General features: G+C 49.2%; 1 protein-coding gene across 4 annotated transcripts in view; it reads left to right on the forward strand.

Moving 5' to 3' along the window:
• The window catches only part of LOC135921169 (protein 5NUC-like), a 266,996-nt gene that overhangs the window by 17,758 nt on the left and 229,154 nt on the right, over positions 1-20,084 (forward strand). The window contains exon 1 of one of the 4 annotated variants that reach the window (XM_065455479.2): positions 12,971-13,177. The exons of the other annotated variants lie outside the window; for them this stretch is intronic. The gene's annotated coding sequence lies outside the window, so the exon portion shown is untranslated. Of the gene's footprint in view, positions 1-12,970; positions 13,178-20,084 lie in introns of those variants that run through there. 4 annotated transcript variants of the gene reach the window in all.

Raw genomic sequence — 20,084 nt, forward strand, 5'->3', positions numbered from 1 at the left:
CACCAGGACGTGTTTCAAAAATACAGAGGCCACCTTAACGACGTGAGACCTGTTCCAGGGCAGCTTCCTGCAAACATTCACAAGCGCCATACGTAGAAAACGAGCCCAAGCTCTACTAGAAACCCAAGTGCAGCTACCGACTGAGACCATCGCGGTCTTCATGGACAAGATGAGCCGTTTATTCCACCACGCCGACTCGAAAATGTCCGAGGGGAAGAACGTCGACCGGCTCATACGTGGTGTGAAGGAGGAACTTTTCGCTGGAATGGTATGAAGACCAGCGAAAGACCGTCGAAGAGTTTCTTTGCTAGGCCACCAGCATTGAGAAGCTGCTCTATATGCGGACAAGGCAGTATAACCGCCGAACGCTGACTGCAAACTACACCAACGTTCAAGGACTCGGCAGCGACTACCAGCGAGAGACCATTAGAGTGGTCGTTCGCCAGGAGCTGCAGAAGCTCTTTCCAAGGTCGCAACGTAAAGCAACCTCAATCGCCGGCATCATCAAAGCGGTTCAGCGATCGCTTGGAGTTGCTGAGGTGCGACCACAATCACCGCAGCCCCAGCGTAAAGCGATGGCCCACGCTGCCGTCGCCCACCGTGAATGTCCCCATACGCGGACGCGCTAGGGCCCTGTAACGATGCAATTTCTTTTTCCACCGCCGCCGCCACCAGCACGCCCACCCATCGCCTAACGCAGCTACGCGAGGAAGACGAACATTTGGCGAGCCCAGACCACCACTCGCTCTGCTATCACGGCGCGAAAGCCGGTGATGGATACCGCCGATGCCCATGCCGCCACTTGGGACTGAGAGGGTTCGCCGTCAACACACCATGACCTCGGGAAGGAGAACTCCTTCGTGACGTCGCCGACTACCTCGCTGCTACTCAGTGGAGCCCTCGGTGACTGTCCAGTTTGCCTTCACCAGACAACTACATGTCCCCGCAGCGGCGTCCATACACTGGCCCAGCCCTGGGCCGGTCCGTCAGCCCATATCTTCAAAACTAAATGCAGCAACCGATACAGGTATGGTTGCTTTTCATCGAACTGATGAACATCCTCCACCGACGTCAAAGACGCCGAAAAGACTACCTTCACGACATAACGACACGCCATCATCCCGACGAAACCTGGAAGGAAAGCATGCGGTGGCCAAAGACCTGATGACGCGAGGTACAACCCCCAACTCAGCACAAGGCAGCCTTGACGTGACATGAAGACATAACTGCCACGCAAGACAAAGCACAACCGATCTCGACGTGCTTCTCGACGGCCTCTATCATGAGTGAACCTACGGCCACCGAGTTGAAGAAATTTAGGACTACATGGGAAGGTCCTCAAATTCGAACCTTTTAAGGGCCCCCTATAATACCGACTGGAATCTGCACAGCAAAAATTACCGTTCATGACCAGTCTTACCCTCCCACATTCGTTATCCTCCAACATACGCATCGACTTCCTGGTTGCTTTTAATCGAACTGACGAACATCCTCCACCGAGGTCGAATACGCCGAAAAACTACTTTCACGACATAACGACACGCCATCATCCCGACGAAGCCTGGAAGCAAAGCATGCGGTGGCCAAAGGCCTGACGACGCGAGGCACCAGCCCCAACTTAACACAAGCAGCCGTGACGTGACGTGAAGACATAACTGCAACGCAAAACAAAGAACAACCGATCTCGACGCGCTTCTCGACGGCCTCCGTCATGAGGGAACCTACGGCCACCGAGTTGAAGAAATTTTGGACTACATAGGAAGGTCCTCAAATTCGAACCTCTTAAGGGCCCCCCCATAACGCCTACTGGAATCTGCACAGCAAAAATTACCGTTCATGATCAGTCTTACCCTCCCGCTTTCGTTTCCTCCAACGGTGTTCACGAGACGTCATTCTAGGCATCAACTTCCTGAGCCAACACGGCGCAATCATCGACCTGAAGGCGAAGTTAATAACACAATCTGAAGATGAAGCAATACCGCCGGAGAGTGCTCCTAATCACCATGCTTTGAGTGTACTTGAGGGCTCAGTTCGCATCCCGGCTCGGTCCAGCAATGTCATCTCCGTCTCCAGCGAAACACCCCCACACCAGAAGGCGTCATCGCGGGCGACCAACATATACTCCTCGACTGTGAAATTTGAGTGGGATAAGGGATTGCTCGACTGCAAGGCGGGAAAGCGAAAGTTATATTGACAAACCTCAGTCAGGAGTTCAAGCACATGAACAATAAATAGCACGACAATCGCGTACGTCGAGGAAATTGTGGGAACCAGCAATGCCTTGTCTTCTCAGATTCTGCCGCATCTACAGCGACGACCACAGTTCCCGAGCCAGACTTCGACATAAATCCAGATCTCCTTGTGATTAAGCAGCAACAGCTCAGAAGTCTGCTTCGACGATACAAAGTCTGCTTTTCGACGTCATCGAGGATTCGACAAACACCAGTCGCAAAGCATCGCATAATAACCGAAGAGTGCGCTCGACCACTCCGCCAGAGCCACTACCGAGGTTCGACGCGAGAACGCGAAGCTATAAGACAATTCGACGAAATGCTGCGCGACGACATCATCCAGCCGTCAAAAAGTCCGTGGCCATCTCCGGCAGTCCTCGTGAAGTAAAAGGACGGAACTCTACGTTTCTGCGTCGATTATTGTCGACTGAACAAGATCACGAAGAAGGACGTATACCCCTTTCCACGGATAGACGACACATTGGATCGGCTCTGCACCGCTAAATACTTCTCGTCGATGGACCTCAAGTCTGGCGACTGGCAAATAGAAGTCGACGAGAGAGATCGCGAAAAGACCGCCTTCATCACGCCAGACGGCCTCTACGAGTTCAAGATCATGCCATTCGGACTATGCTCGGCGCCTGCAACGTTTCAGCGCGTCATGGACGCGGTGTTAGCAGGATTGAAGAGGCAGACGTGTCTTGTTTACTTGGATGATGTCGTTGTCTGCGCCGGAAACTTCGACGATCACCTTAGGTGGCTTGCGACAGTACTAGAGAAAATCAAATCATCAGGGCTCATTCTGAAGCCGCAAAAGTGCAGAATTGCACACGACGAGCTTCTGTTCCTAGGCCATGTCATAAGAAAATCTGGAGCCCACCCTAACCCGCAAAATGCAGCTGCCATCGCAAACTGTCCTCAGCCCACCGATAAAAAGGCAGTGCGAATATTCCTTGGCATGTGTGCTTACTACAGGCGCTTTCTCAAGGACATTTAACGCATCGCTTAGCTGCTTAAACATCCAACTAAATGTGAGGTCCAGTTCAATTTGTACACGCCGCCGGCCGACGCATTTCAAGAATTCAAACGACGAATGCAGTGGCTACCGGTACATGCGCATTTTGACGAGGACGCCGATAGAGCAATCCACCCTGACGCTAGTAGCGTAGGCCTCGGTGCCGTCCTAGTCGAGAGGAAAGACGGACCTGAACGGGTGATAGCTTACCCTAGCCGGTCACTCTCGAAAGCGCAAGGCAATTATTGTACGACCGAACAGGAATGCCTCACCATCGTTTGGGCTACAGCAAAATTTCGCACCTACCTATATAGCAGGCCATTCTATGTCGTCATAGACGGTCACGCATTGTGTTGACTAGCGAATTTAAAGGACCCTTTGCGACCGCTGGTGCGGTGGAGCCTCAGAGTGCAAAAATATGACATCACTGTAACCTACAAGTCCGGACGAAAACGCTCTGATGCCGATCGCCTATCACGTGCCCTAATGGATCCGTCGCAGGAAGATGACTATGATGACGACGTCTTCATTGGAATAATAAGAGCAGAAGGACAGCAACGAGCAGACCCGGAGCTGAAAAGCCCCAACGAGTATTTGGGAGGGCACACCGACGTTACGCATAGGCCATTTTAAGCGAGGATTTTCTTCGTTCTCGCTTCAAAACAACCTACTCGTAAAGATCAACTACCCGCCACTTACCGCGCCAACTACCCTCTTGTTATTCGCTCAGCGCTGCGTCCGGAAGTACTGCAAGCCCTACATGACGATACGACCACTGGGCACCTCGGTTTCTTCCGGAAGCAATCCAGGATACCGGAAAGGCATTGCTGGCCACGCGTGAACGCCGAAGTCAACCATTACGTTAAGAAATGTCGACACTGCCATCGACGCAAGCCATCACCGACAAGGCCAGTGGAATAACCACAGCCGATCGAGCCTCCTTGTCGACCATTTCAGCAGATCGATAGGAATGTACTGGTTGGGATCATTTTCGAAGTCAACATCCGGAAATAAGTGCATCATCGTGGCAACGAACTACCTCACCCGCTTGGCTGAACCGAAAAATCTGCCGAAGCCGAAGTGGGGAAATTATTCGTCGAGAACATCCTGCTGCGACATGGCGCCCAGAAGACATCGTCACCGACAGAGGAACCGCCTTCATAGAGGAGCTCACCCAACCAGTCTGCAATACTGCCACACAAGTCACAGGAGGGCAAATGCCTACCTTGCGCCGACGAATGGTCTTACGGAGTGCCTGAATAAGACTCTCACCGACATGCTAGAAATGTACGCCGACATCGAACGCAAGACCTCGGATGGCGTCCTGCCGTACATAACCTTCGCTTCGAACTCACTGGTGCAAGAAACAACACAGATCACGCTGTTCCAGCTGGTTTACGGCACGAACCCACTGATGACTGTCGACGCACTGACGCCGCACGTCAACGACGAAGAAAATGTTGACATCACCACCGATCTCCAGCGCGCCGAAGAAACCCGACAGCTCGCTGGCCTGTGCATCAAGAACAAGGGGAGGACTGACAGCCAGCACTGCAAGCTTCGACGTCTTGACGTCGAGTACCATCCCGGCGAACGCGTTTGGGTTTTGACCCCAACTCGCCAATGAGGACTTAGCGAGAAACGTTTACGCCAGTATTTCGGACCTTACAAGATCATACAACGCATTGGTGCACTCGACTATGAGGTCGTGCCAGACGGCATTTCGCAATCACGGTGGCGCCGCTCACGACTTGAAATAGTCTACGTTGTGTGACTAAGCCGTTATAACAGCGCTAAGGAACTTTGGTACTTAGCATGTGTGTCCTTCGTACTTTATTTTTTTGGAATGTGTTACTTTGAACTTTGTTTCTTTGATAAGTGTCATCTTGTTTTGCTCTCATGTCACGTTTTGTAAGATAAGGACAATGCTTTTTGAGAGGGCGGCATTCAGACGTGGACTTTTTTTTTTATTCGAAAGCATGCCCTTAGGCATAATACAAAAGATGTTAGAAATACACGAACAGATTCGACTCGTGCAAAAAATCTAGAAGTGAACGATGATGGGGTCCATGAATCCAACGTTCAAGGTCGGGTGGGCGGCCAGGCCGAAGGCCTGTTGCCCGGAGATGGCGGAGACGGCTTAGATGAAGCCCTGGGCACGTCCATAATAGGTGTGTTACTGTCACATTTTGGATTCCTGTGTTGCAAAATGGGCACGATGAGCCGTAAGGACCATGGTATTGTTGTGGCCAGAGAGCGGTCACAGACGGGGTGAGCGCGACCCCGACACGTAGCCTCCTTAACGTAACCTCCTCTCGGCGGGTTAACCCGCCAGGGAGGTCTGACCCACACGGAGGTATGAGAGCTGGTGTGGTACGTCGGAGGTTTTCCTTTTCCCGGATCAGTCGTCCACAGGCGTCTTCAGGAAAATGTGGAAGTGGGTATGTTGTAATCTGTTGGTGGGTTGCCATATCTGCTTCAAGGAGACCCGGCAGGGCAGCTCGAGGCACCCACTGGACGCGTATGAGGATATTCGTAGTGGCAGCAAGACGGTGAATGCTATCTGACAATAGGGTGGACCGAGATACCCTACGTATGTCGTGGATGGCTTGAGTCGAGTCTGTGCGAATGATGAGTTGAGAGTATCGAGCATCTTGAACAGTAGGTAGCAACGCGGCCAAGCCGTCTCGTATGGCAGCAAGCTCGGCAAGGTAGGCCGGTGGTGCAGGATCGGCAACATACGAGCACGTTTGGCCTGCCTCTGGTATCAATGGACACACGAGAGCTGTGTGAATCATGGTGCCATTAACACTGGCATCAGTGTATGCTACAAGAGTCGTATCGTCTTGGTTGTCATCGGCGCGATGAAGGCGGGAAATATGGGCATTCGCCTGACGAGGAACCGGGCTATACAGACGACCAAGAGGCTTATTGTCACTTAATTGTACCCTTTCCCACGGAGCTACATCGGGTCTCGTAGATGCTGGATTGTCTATTTCGTGCCCCATGTACCGGGCCAGTGAAGCAGCCGAGCCGAAATATGATGGCTTTAGGGCGCGCGCGCACCGACGTTGGTGTACGAGGTCGTCAATAGTGTTGAGTTGGGACTCAGCCTGTAGAGTTGGCAACGGAGTGAGACGTGGTAATCCCGTTATGGCCCGCATAGCTTCATTATTAATGGCCTCAAGGCGAGCCCATTGTGCCTTCGTGAGATGATGAAACTGGGCTCTGTAGACGAGTCGTGGTTGCAATACAGAACGGACCAGAAGGCGTGCCATGTTGGTGCTCGCTCCACCAGATTTCTTCGCAATCCGACGTATCAACTGTATCGTTTTTGCGGCCTGTTGCTTTGCATTCTTGACCCATGGTCCCGCAGATCCGGAGGAATCCATTTCAAGGCCGAGTACACGGAGAGTTGCAGCCTCGTGTAATGGTTGCTGATTCAGAATTAACTGAAGAGGCCGGAGTGCCAGTAGACGGCGCCCATACTTGTTCGCTACTGACATGTACGTCGTCTTGTCCTTGGAAATGTCAAGGCCTATCTGAGCACACCAGTTGTGCGTCATGTTCAGGGCCTCTTGAAGCGCTTGTTCTTGGTGGCAGATTTCAGGATCAACTGACCAGACAGCGATGTCATCTGCGTACATTATGTACTGTGCGTTATGTATCGTGGCTAGCTTCCAGGCTAGTGGAAGGAGAGCAATATTAAAAAGGACTGGTGCGAGCACAGATCCTTGTGGGACACCCCGATGTGCGACGAACTGACCTACTGCTTGGCCAGCCAGGCGAATGGAGAAGGTGCGAGCGCACAGGAAGGCTTCGACGAATGTGCAGACACGGCTAGGGAAGTGAAGCCAATGGAGAATTCCGACAATTGCTTCGTGACTCACATGGTCGTATGCTTTACGAATATCCATTGCCAGAATCGTGCGAATTCTTCGGGAGCGGCCTCCGATGAGAACCATATAAGATAGGTACGCAAGGCCATCCTCTGCGCCTAGATGAGCACGGAACCCGATTTGGCCAGGATGATACCATGAGTACCGCTCGAGCCACCATGTAATACGTGTCGCGAGCATACGCTCCATCAGCTTGCCTAACGTTGAGGTTAGTGCTATTGGGCGCATATGAGCGATATTATCTTGGGGTTTTCCGGGTTTGGGAATAGGGACCATTTCTGCATGCCGCCAAGAATTGGGAATGACTCCTGTAGCCCAAGCTTCGTTTATGGCCCCCAACAGCACTTCGAGAACCTTGCCTTCCGTGTTTTTATAAAGTTCATACGGTATGCCATCCGGTCCTGGTGCCTTGCATGGCTTCGACAGGTCGATTGCCACTAAAAATTCCGCCATAGTGAAAGGAGCTTGTATACCCTCGATGTCAGAGAGCGTAGGTGGCGTGCCTGCGTCCGCAGGAAGGCAGTTTTGAACAACGAAGGGAGGCGGTGCTATGTCCAAAGCCGGAAAAAAGGTGTGGGCGACAGTTTCTGCGAATACTGCTGGTGTCTGGCCCGATGCTAACAGGGCGCAGGCTGCGGGCTCTGGAGGGCGCCGACCACGTTCCATTACTCGGAAGGTGCGCCAAATGGAGGCATTGGACGACGAAGGTCCGAGAGAAGAGCACCAGTCCATCCAGCGGCCACGTTCTAAGCGGTGTTCATGGCGCCGAGCTACTGCAGTAAGGCGTTGGGCCTCTAAGCGAAGGGTATTTGATGCAGGGTCACGTTCTGATGCAAGTTCTGCTTGGCGGCGCGACGCCCAGAGACGCAGAAGTTGCAAATCAGGAGCGGTTCGGGATTCATCAACCCACGACGTACGTGTCGCCTCAACCAATGCCGCCTTAAGACAATGGGACGGGTCCACCATGAAGTTGGATACATTGCTTTCTGATACCACCCTGTATCGATCCCAGTCCACCACTCGACATAGGCGGCGGAGGCGGCTTGTTCCGCCCGAAGATAAGCCAAGGTGAATCGGATGATGGTCGCTACCCCAGCAGTCGGGTTCACATGACCACGAGATGGTCGTCCTTCCTAGCCACCAAGATAAGTCCGGTGAGTGTGGCGGTGCGCAAGGGTGGTCTCGCCGACGAGTAGGCACTGACACATTATTAAGGAGAGTGAATTGGGCGTCCGTAAATGTGTCCAGCACACATGTACCACGCGCACTGGAAATAGCGTATCCCCATGTGGTGTGGGGCGCGTTAAAATCTCCTGCGACCATAATGGGGCAACCAGGATGTTTCTGTCGCAGGTGCGCCAGCCAGCCGAGACACAACCGAGCCGCACGACCGCTGTAAGGCCGGGCATAGTATGAAACGATGATAACGTCCGTGCGTTGGAGACGAACCAATACGGCCACGACTTCTTGCCATAGAGTACACCACCGTGAAAGATCAACACGAGTCTGATGAAGAGTGCATCTTACATACGCTGCAACCTTTCCTGGAGGGACATCGGGCGTAGCACTCCTACGATCCAACATTGAAGGCGATGAGTATGCCACAAATCCTGGAATGGGTGGCAGGCCGTTGGATTCCTGAAGTAGTAGAGCCCAAGCACGCAGCTTCCCATATCTGAGACGCTGACGCAGCTCTCCGACCTTACCCGCGATGCCGCGACAGTTCCACTGTAAGATGCCTTCTGGCACTCTTGAAGACGTAGCAGCCATCATAGATTAAGATTGGCCAGTAGAACCGAGGTGAGATGCTGGAGCTGTTGCGCAACGAAGCGTAGGAGTTCTTGGGGTGAAAGAGGCTTCGACACAGATGCCGGGTTAGCCATATGAGCAGGACTAGACGACGACGGCGAATGCGACGGCCGCGCTCCGTCATGACGACGCCGGAGCACTGTACGGCGGTCCTTGAGACGTTGGATCTCCCTTTCAAGGTTGGCGAGGCGAGCGTCGATCTCGAACTCTTCGTCTGCCAAAGGAAGCGGCGTGTCTTCTATCGATTGAGATGCCCGTTGCGGCCGTGAAGTGGACGACCTAACAGCTGTGCTATAGGTACGAGTGGCAGCATCACTTGTCTCTCTACATGCTTCTGTCACCTGGCTAGCATCCTCTTCCAGAGAGGCCAGAACGGCGTAACGGTTGTACACAGGGACTTGTTTCATTGATGAATCTCGAGGGGTCCTTGCTGGCTGTCGAGAATGGCGTTGCCGAGCCTTCTTAGTGGCCTTCAACTTCGTAGGACACGTCGTGGAAGTGATGTCATGATCGTTTGTTTGGCATAGGCCGCATCTAAACGATGCCGACGGTTCAGGCTCCATGGTGTCGTCCTTAGGTGGGTAGGGGCAGGATGATTTCACGTGTCCCTGTCTAAAGCAAGAGTAGCAGTACACAACGGAAGGCTTGAACGGACGCGGGCGCCGTACGCAGCCGTAATACAGGATACGCTCAGGTGGGGAATTAGGACCTTGAAGCGTGATTAGGCACGTACGACCGCTGCCTAGGTAGCGAGCAGCCACGACCTTGTGTGTGGGACACGATAGTTCCTGCAGGAGCCTCTCGGGTTCTTCGTCAAGGTCAACGCCATTAACCACGTAGCGTCTTAAATCTGTACCACTGGCGAGGTACGCCTGGACTGGAAGGACACACTCTTCTGAGACTTGTATTTGTTGCAGTTCTTCGAGTTTATAAACTAGTGCCATAGCAGACACCCATACTGAGACCGTATTAGTGGGTTTGTGTAGAGCAAAACCTTGAAATCGGGAAGTCTCGAGGCAGGCGTCCAGGGCCGCTTGAATGATACGATTGTGCAGAGTGGACATGTCATATCTAGCACGAGGCTTGATAACCACTTTGTACCACGATGTCGTTGGCGACTCCGGAGACGTGCGTGTCGGTCGTGCAGGCAGGCCTTGTGATGAGCGAGGTCTTTTCGGGGCTGCTGGAGCTACATTTTCATCCGATGGGAGGCCAGTAGCTTCCTTCGTCCTCTTGGCTGAGGTGTGCGCCACGACAGCAGGGCTGTTCTGCTCCATGTTGGTGGTATCCATGCTCAGGTGCCGCCTTCACCCGTTGCACTTGTCCCCACGGAGGAGACGTCCCTGGCTTGGATGGCAGTTGCATCGGTAATGTTCCGCTCCCTCGACGCGGCGGACAGCAGCTTGGATGCTCCGCGCCGGCGCGGCGAGTGCCGCGGGGGCACTCGCACTCGCGAAGCCGCACAAGAACTCGAGTTCGACGGCGCAGCAGGAGGGTGTAGATGACGACCTACCTTGTAGATAGGCGCCAGTAGTAATTACGAACCGCCAAAGCGGTCCATAAACAACAGAGTTCCAGTAGCGGGGAAAAGAAACCAGCAAACGGGGCGAAAATCCGGAGCTACGGAAAAATACGTCCGTGCGGAACGAGCGCTGGAAACGCCCCCCAGACGTGGACTTGTTTGTCTTTTTTGGGATAGCGCTTTTCACCCTCTAACAAATGTTATCGCTCAGCGCGGGACGCACCCGCGTGTCTTGGAAGTTTCTCGAATATTATTGATGGTTCTGTTTTCAAGAAAGTTTGTGTGATCTGATGGCATTTTCGACGCGAATTGTGCACAACATTCTGGAAGACAAGCGGGTACTAACGAATACTTTAGAATGTTCGATGACTCGTGTATAAAAGCCAACGCGCTTGAAAGGCAGCGCAGATTTTCGACGATCAGGGCGCGTGTTCGCCGCTATCGGTGTTCATCGAGTGTAGCCTGTCTTTACGGGCGCAAGTTCATCCACTAAAACGTTACTTTCATCACTCACCGTTTTGCAGCCTTCTTCACCGTCATATATATGTATGTATATATATATATATATATGACAGTGACAAAAAAAAAGAGATGGACGTTATGGTGTATGGTTATACTGACGTTTCGGCCGCAGGAACTGCCATCTTCGGGGATTCGCTCCGACGAAGGCCGGCCGTCTGGCCGAAACGTCAGTAAAGCCACATCCCATAACATTCGTCTCTTTTTTCTTTTTTGAACGTTATACCTACGGGTCTGGCGCGAGACCTTCTGTCTTGTATGCTTTACATATACACACACATGTGTACATATATAGTTATTTTTACACAAGTTCATCTCCATTTATTTCATCATAAGAAGCATCAGCCTGCTTCCGCCCAGTGCAGAGCAAAAGCCTCTCCCATACTTCTCCAACTACCCAGGTCAAGAACTAATTATGGCCTTGCTGTCCCTACAAACTTCTTAATCTCAACTACCCACCTAACTTCCTGCGGCCCCCTGCTACACTTCCCTTCCTTTGGAATCCGGTCCGTAACCCTTAATGACCATCGGTTATCATCCCTCCTCATTACATGTCCTGCCCATGCCCATTTCTTTTTCTTGATTTCAACTAAGATGTCATTAACTCGCGTTTGTTCGCTCGCCCAATCTGTTTTTTTCTTATTCCTTAACGTTACACCCATCATTCTTCTTTCCATAGCTCATTGCGTCGTCCTCAATTTAAGTAGAACCCTTTTCGAAAGCCTCCAGGTCTCTGTCCCGTACGCAAGTACTGGTAAGGCACAGCTGTTATACCTTTTCTCTGGAAGGATAGTGGCAACCTGCTGTTCATGATCTGAGAACGCCTGCCAAACGCACCGCAGCCTATTCTTATTCTTCTGATTATTTCAGTCTCATGATGCGGATCCGCGGTCACTACCTGCCCTAAGTACATGTATTCCCTTACCTATTCCAGTGCCTCACTACCTACAGTATACTACTGTTCTCTTCCGAGACTGTTAAACATTACTTTAGTTTTCTGCAGATTAATTTTTAGACCTACCCTTCTGATTCGCCTCTCCATGTCAGTGAGCATGCATTGCAATGGCTCCCCTGAGTTACTAAGCAAGGCAATATCATCAGCGAATTGCAAGTTACTAAGGTATTCTCCATTAACTCTTATTCCCAATTCTTCCCAATCCAAGTATCTGAATACCTCCTGTAAACACGCTGTGAATAACATTGGAGAGTTAGTATCTCCCTGCCTAACGGCTTTCATTATTGGGATTTTGGTGCGTTTTTATGGAGGACTGCGGTGGCTGTGGAGCCGCTATAGATATCTTTCAGTATTTCTACCTACGGCTCGTCTACACCCCGATTCAGTAATGCCTCCATGACTGCTGAGGTTTCGGCTGAATCAAACGCTTTCTTGTAATCAATAAAAGCTGTATATAAGGATTGGTAATATTCCGCGCATTTCTCTATCACCTGATTGATAGTGTGACTATGATCTATCGTTGATTAGTCTTTACGGAATCCTGCCTAGTCCTTTGGTTGAGAGAAGCCTAAGGTGTTCCTGATTCTATCTTATTTATTTATTTATTTTACAATACTGTCGATCTTAGCCGAGAGCCTAGCAGATAGGCATGAACACATTCTTTTCCGTACATAAATACACATGCGGGCTACACAAAGAATGAAAAGGCAATGATATTCAACAAAATGCAAAAAATAACGTATACAATAGAAGCCTAAACAACGCAGAATAAAATGAAGAACAACCGCGGCACATCGTAGGCAAAACAAAAACGTCAAATATTTGAGGATAAAAAAGTGTATAGAACTTTTTTTCTTGGTACTATCAGTGTAACATAAAGAGAATAGGCAACAAACATTCGAAGTCGTTAATAATCTTTTGTGATGAGCTCCAGTTGTGAAACAAACATGGATAAATTGTTTGTTGCTGTTAATAACGAGTTAAGTTCATACCATTATCTAATTACGGGAGGAAAGGATGAGTACCTGAATGCGTCATTAGAAAAGGAATACTCGGATAGCTTATGCTTGTGTTGATGCCGTGTTATTCTAGATCGCGAATATGAAATGTACTGGGTGATATCGATCTTATACTGAGGGCGCAAAATTTGAAACGGGAATTTTAGTCGACCTTCTTTTACTCTCGTCGATAATGTTTTGAGGCCTGAGGAAGCTAAGAGACGTGAAGGTGAGTCAGTAGAACAATATTTGCTATGAATGAACCTTGCGTCTTTTCTTTGTACGGCTTCAAATTTAGCTATGGTAGTTGCTGTGTAAGGAAACCAAATTGTGTTAGCTTATTTTAAAAGAATTCTCACAAATGTTCTGTAGGCTAGAAGCTTAATGTTCGTTGGAGCGGTCATTAGGCGTCTTTTTAGATAAAATAGCTTTCGCAGTGCAGTAGTTGTAATAATAGGTATGTGTGTTTCCCATTTGACGTTTGATGTCAGCGTTATTCCTAAATATTTCTGTTGCTCAACCTGCGAAAGAGGCGTGCCATTAACGATATATAGGTGAAATGAGAGGGTTGATTTATTCTTGTTAATGTCATTGCCATTGATTTATGGACCTTAATAGACATTTGCCACTGGGAGCACCACTCGGCTAGCGTGTTAAGGGAATCAGAAAGATCGAGATGGTCCTTGTGGGTGGTAATTTCTTTATATATCACGCAATCATCCGCGAAGAGTTTGATTTTGCACGCTATATTATTGGTTATGTCGTTAATAAAGATCAGAAATAACAGCGGCCCGAGTACCGTGACTTGTGGTACTCCAGATGTGACAGGAACGACATCAGATGGCATATGGTCAAACATAGCAAATTGGGAGCGGTGTGGTATAAAGCTGTTAAAAGCTTCCACCTTGAAGAAATCATTATATTTATTTGCCGTTGTGCTCTTTTTTCTTCTTCAGTTAGTTTGGTTGTTGTCTGCTCGGTACTACGCAGATATTTCCAGAACCTTCGTGGGTTATTTTTTAGGAAGCTAGCAAGAGTGACGCTGTAGTAGTATTTTTCGAACCTTTTAGTTTCTGCTTGAAATGCCTAACTGCACACTTTAGCTTCATGGGTGTAGCTGGTTTTGTGTTATTTTTGTTTGCCTTACGAAGCCGATTTGCGCGCCGTTTAGCATGGATGATTCGCGTGTGATCCGTGGATTCTTAAGGTGCTGTTATTTTTTCTTTTTCATTTGCGATTACCGTAGTAAATACTTTGTAGATAACGGACAGTAAGCTGATCGGTTTATAACTTTCCAATTCATTGGCGTCCCCTTTCTTATGGATTAGGATTATGTTAGCGTGCTTCCAAGATTCCGGTACGCTCGGAATCATGAGGCATTGCGTATACAGGGTGGCCAGTTTTTCTAGAACAATCTGTCCACCATCCTTCAACAACTCTGGTGTTACCTGATCCTCCCCAGCTGCCTTCCCTCTTTGCATAGCTCCCAAGGCTTACCTTACTTCTTCCGGCATTACTGGTGAGATTTCAAATTCGTCCAGACTATTCTCTCTCCCATTATCGTCGTTGGCGCCGCTGGTACCGTATAAATCTCTATAGAACCCCTCAGCCACTTGAAGTATCTCATCCATATTAGTAAAGATATTGTCGGCTCGGGGCCCTGGTTAACCTGCTCTGTTCTCGTTCATTACACAAGAAGGGTTATTAATCCGGCAATATTGATGCCTTCAGGTAGCATGTGTGGGTTAATTGACCGGTTGCGTTTACCGAAAATGATCACGTACTCATGACGCCTGCGACAGAAAGGATGTCCTGCATCTCCCACCATGGCTTGTGAGTGGTGGCGCTGGCTAACACTCCCAAGGTTAGTTGTAGTGGTAAAACAAATAGCCGTGAAAAATGTTGAGGAAGCCGCGCCGTGGTTACTCAATTGGATAGAGCATCGCACGCGTTATGCGAAGAAGTAGGATCGCTCCGCGCCTTTGGCAAGTAGATTTTTTTCGTCTAGTTCCATCTCAATTACTTATTTCTGTTTTGAATTAGTGAGCAGAATAATTTCCCCTGTGTTGTCCTGCGCGTCTTTGTCGGCAGGCTTCTCATGCTATATATATATATATATATATATATATATATGTACATAATGACACCATCAGGGCATGTGTGTTTAAATCAGGTTTTGAAGTGAGAATATTAGTCATTCTGTATTCGTCATTTGTTCATTTTGGCGATTACGTCGGCGCGTAACCATTGCCATTTCCTTATTAGGTATGTTCTCGACGACAGCGTGAAGTGCTTGTGGCACATCTTCAAATGAAATGTTACTTCCTGGACGTTTCAGCTGTGGCACAGCTTTTTTCAGAGAATGTAGCAATTCAGCAAAATGGATGTGCTAACGGAAGTTTACTATCTGGACAGTAGTTTATGCAGCCAAGAAAATAACGTGTTTATTTGACATTGATATACACATTGGGGCTGGACAAGGAAAACGCACCTGTTTCGGCTGCAGGTGAAGCATTGACTGCGATAGTGAATTGTTAGACAGCCATGCTCATTAAGGTTAGAAGCTGTATTAGCTTTTGTAAAGGTGGTGTGAACATTCACTTAGTAAATTAAGGAGCACTGCATAGTGAAAGGAATACAACAAGAGCAGACACTCCCATAGAGCCCAGCGGCCCAACTGACTGCAGCACACCAAGTCGTCGGCGGTAATAGCTGAACCACACTTCCGGTGTCGGTTTTGTGCGCGCGCGTTTCGAATACTAGCTGGTACGCGTCACGCCAGCTGAGGTTTCTATTTTATTTTTTTTGCTTCTACAGCGCAAGCGCAAGCGGTGCTCGTGATAAATTGTTTTATTATTAACTAAAACTAATCGCGAACGATCTTTACAAGCCTTCATCGAATATGGGCCACGTGCAATTTCTCAAAGACTCAAGATTTCTTGTGAAATGAGGTAATGTTTATTTTATTCTATAAAAATGCTCGTTGCGGGCTTTTTATGCATTCATCCAACGTTGTCTCACCAGGTAAGCAGCAGTACGTCCCGTACGAAGCTCCACCGGACCACATCAGCTGAAAAAATTTAAGAAGCAAGTGTTATTTTGGTATCAACTTGTAAGAATAATGCGTGTAGAGGCGAAGCGTGGGAAAGTGGTGAATGGGCGGCATTACAGAAAAAACAGTTGGCTTTTGCACACACGGCGTAGAAAATACCAGATGAATCCCAAATACCGCACATGCCACAAGAACATTGTACTTCCAAGCATTCCCCTCTTCCCAGTCCTTACTTCCTGCACTTTAATAGCACGAATAAGCGGGCTACTGCGTGTTTCCAGAACTTGGCTACAAACGACGGGATAGTAAGCTACGAATACACAGCAGTGGCCACAACATAGGCTCTCAACCAGACCATGCAGGACGCTCCCGGAATTCCTTCTACTCGCACTCAAGACATGCGTGGGTGCAGCTCAAAAGAGGGAATTTTCAAGTTACTGGTTCCTGGCGTTTCATTTACTTGGAGTCATCTTTTGCGCGTTCTGCCGGTGCCGGTAACACACTCCCGTGTTATCACTCTTGACAATTGCTCGTCGCGTTTTCGACTAGCGTGAATACCGAAATACGGCTTAAATTGTTGTGGGGCCATAAAATTATCAGAAACTTGTCGCTGTAAGATTAAGCACGCGCCAAACTAAATTTCTCCCCACGGCCAAGATGCTTCTCGCTGCTTCATAACAAGCGCGGCGAGCGTGCCTCATAAGTAGCAAATAAAGTAGGGTAAATAATTTTCAACAATGTTGGACGTCAGACAAAGCGCCATGAACTTGCCTGGTCGGTGCATCAAAGCGCGAAACTTAACTGCGCACCACGGCCATGCTGATTTTCTCCAACCGCGTCACAGTGCAGGGCGCGCCCAGTGCACTTCAAAAGCATCCCAAAAAGTATTGAAATCTGTTACAATAACGTTGGTGGTCAGAGAAAGCGCCAAAACTTGTCGCAGTAAGATTCAGTACGCGCGAAACTGCGTCACAGCACCCTGTGTGACTGGCGTGCCCCAAAACTTCCAAAATAGGTTAAAATAGTATTGAGGCTCATAGAAAGCGTCGCGAAAATCTCCCAATACGATTCATCAATATAATTTCCCTGCGGCACGATGGCCGCGCTGTTTTTCGTTAACTGCGTAACAAGTCCAGCCTAGGTGCCGTGCCGTAAGCCTAATTGCTTGAAATGCGTCGCAGACTATCGAACAAAATTTCTCACCTTGCCGTAGTCCAATAGTACCGTGGGGCCATGTCGAAGATCAGAAGGTATGCAAGAATTTGCCTAGAGCCTCCCAAACGAAGTTAAACCCAAAATAGAAAAACAGGCAGATGGGTGAACCAACAGGCCAAAGCTTAGATGCGCGGGTGGTCTCTCTCGCTTCGGCGGTGTGTCTGACGAATGACACATGCACTTGGCCCGTCATTCGCCGATTCGCCTGTCGGTAGGCAACGGAAGTAAGCCGTAAAGTTCAATGTAATTTATACGCAGATAGGAAAGAATAAAAAAATAAAACAATTTCTGTTGATCTCATTTCACATCCTTTTTTTTTTTGATGCTCGCGGCTACAAACAGACGGCGTTGATACTGTAGCGTGACGTATTTCCTGTTGCCACTTTTCGCCCGAGTGGCCCTTTTGCTATATTTCTTTCGCTATGAGCACTGTGTCACATCCCCACGCGCCAACATAACATCTCACTCGATGATCTTAGTTGACCAGCTGGCTTATGGTACTAGTCCACTAGTCTTTGAACCCACCGCAGAAACCCAGCGCACTGCCGCACAATGCGCAGCCGCGGCCAGCATACACTCTAGCAAAAAAGAGAGTAAAAAGTGAGTCACGGCAACTTGACTCTCTTTTTTCTTCCGAAGACCCACTTTTACGCGAGTAGAGTCCCAATGGGAGAGTCAACATTTGCGCATGGGTCGTTTGACTCTCAATAGCACGCGAAGAGTCGTGGTAGAAGATCACCACTCCTCTGATATTCGAGATGAGTCTGGCAAGAGAAAGATTATAATGCAAGAGAATGAATACCAGATAACGTCTTCTGTTTTAGGCAGGCCCTCGGGTTCCTGTCCTGGTTGTAATGCAGTGTATCATTTTTTCATCCTTGTCATGTTCTGCAATTACTTCGAACTGTATATATTGATTTTCCTTGAACATGTTTGTTAATACATCACACGCTTAAGCGATAGCTGGTTTCCTAAGCTAAGGAAGACCAGGATTTGCCACAGTGGATTCTGACCATAAGTAAATCTAAAAATAATTATTGGCTACTAAAAAGAGCACAGCAACGAGATAACAAGTTAAGTAGGCGCACTCAACAGTGTCGATTGCAAGCGTAATTCGTCGACTTAAATTAAATTTTGAACATTTCAGTTCCAAAATCAAGATCTTGTTGTGAGGCGAACGGCAATGGAAAGCTGCATGTTTATTTTCAGCAGCTCAGGCTATTTAACGTGTACGGAATGCACGGTACACGCGCGTTTTCGCAGTCTGAACCCGTTCGAATGCGTCTTCCGCGGTTGTGATTGGACCCGTCACCTCGAGCTCAGCAGCGCAACACCAAAGCCACTGGGCTACCGCAGTGCGTTGCGTTCCACGACCAGAAACAAATATTAGCGTACGCAACACTGCTTTGAAACCCCCTAGAAACACAAAAACAAAAATACAGCAGTTTCACCCCAATGCTGCATGAACCACTGCACGAACTATTCCATGAACTATTGCGCGAACCAAGGTTCGTAGTTTCATCGGCTAAATAAACTACAGTAAACATTCGCTCACTCCTTAATTTAGCAAGCGCTGGGTCACGCGCGCACGTGCAAACATCAACAGATCTCACTCAATGACGGCGAACACTCGCTGTCACAGCGTTGACGTGATTAAAGGCGCGAACAGAGTGGACCGAACGCTTCTGCTGCCTCTTCCTTCAGAGCGTCTCCGAAAAATTGCGCTATCTGAGTGCCCCCCCCCCCCTCCCCCAGCTTTGCATCCATCGGAAATTATCTGCAAAATAGAGCGAGGGTGGCGCAAGACCGGGCTAGAGCAACGGCTAGAGGAGGAGAAGCGCGCTAAACTAGCGCCAGCCTCTTCCGGCTCGTGCGCGTTTTATCACGTGACCTCCTATAGATACTTGACTTGGGGTGCCCACCCAGCCCGGCTCAGCCTCGAACACATCCTTTAACGCGCACAGCCAACGGCGCGGGATGGGATCTTATCGCACTTGACATTGCACCTAAGCTCACGGTAACACCGACAGATATATTTCGACGGTTGTGTCCATATAACTACTATCGCCAAATTCGCAATAAACAGAAAATTGTACTAAGGACCAACAACGCTGCTTCTCCACGTCGTGACACAGCGGTGAACGATATTTCTGGAAAATGTGTGGCTAAATCTCCGTCAAACACTACGCTCGCATTTGGCGACAGCGCAACGCAGTCGCAAGAAATTGTGGAGGAAATGCCGGAGTTTTCGCAGCTTCAGGTGCACTAGATTATTCAGTAACGTCGGCGGCTTTGTAGTTATACCTTACATCAGAGCAAACTGCACTCGGCAGAGATCAAGGGCAGCCGCACCGTTATAGCTAAGCAAATTAAGCACAATTACGCCGCGCCTTCCCACATCGAGCACGCTCCGACAGCCCAACGATAAATATTTCAAATGTAACCACACTACGATGAGCAAATTTTGCTTCTGTGAAGTGAACGTAGCGGGTATTTCAAGACGCGTGTTAAATGCACGGCTGTTTCATTCGTGAACATTACTTACGTGACGTAAAGTGATCAATGAGCAAAACAGTTTTTGTTTCAACGCGAGGAAAGAAAACCGAAACTCGCGCAACTGTTTTGCTCCGTTGTGCGGATACAAATGATCCAAAGCCGAAGCCGTCAATAGCATGACGCCATTTTGCAGTTGTGCTGCATCAGGCGCGAGTACGTTGTCGTTGAGTGGTGGTTCTTTATTCTATGAAGCGTTCTGAAAGCGCTGCGTTAGGGGCGATTGCAACCAGGCGTTGCGGCAAGTTACGGTGGGAACCTCTGTCCGTTTTGTGTGATTGCGACGAGGAGGACTGCCGCCAGCTGCGGCGTATCG

This window comes from Dermacentor albipictus, chromosome 8 (genome assembly GCF_038994185.2).
Source record: "Dermacentor albipictus isolate Rhodes 1998 colony chromosome 8, USDA_Dalb.pri_finalv2, whole genome shotgun sequence".
Classification (NCBI taxonomy): domain Eukaryota; kingdom Metazoa; phylum Arthropoda; class Arachnida; order Ixodida; family Ixodidae; genus Dermacentor; species Dermacentor albipictus.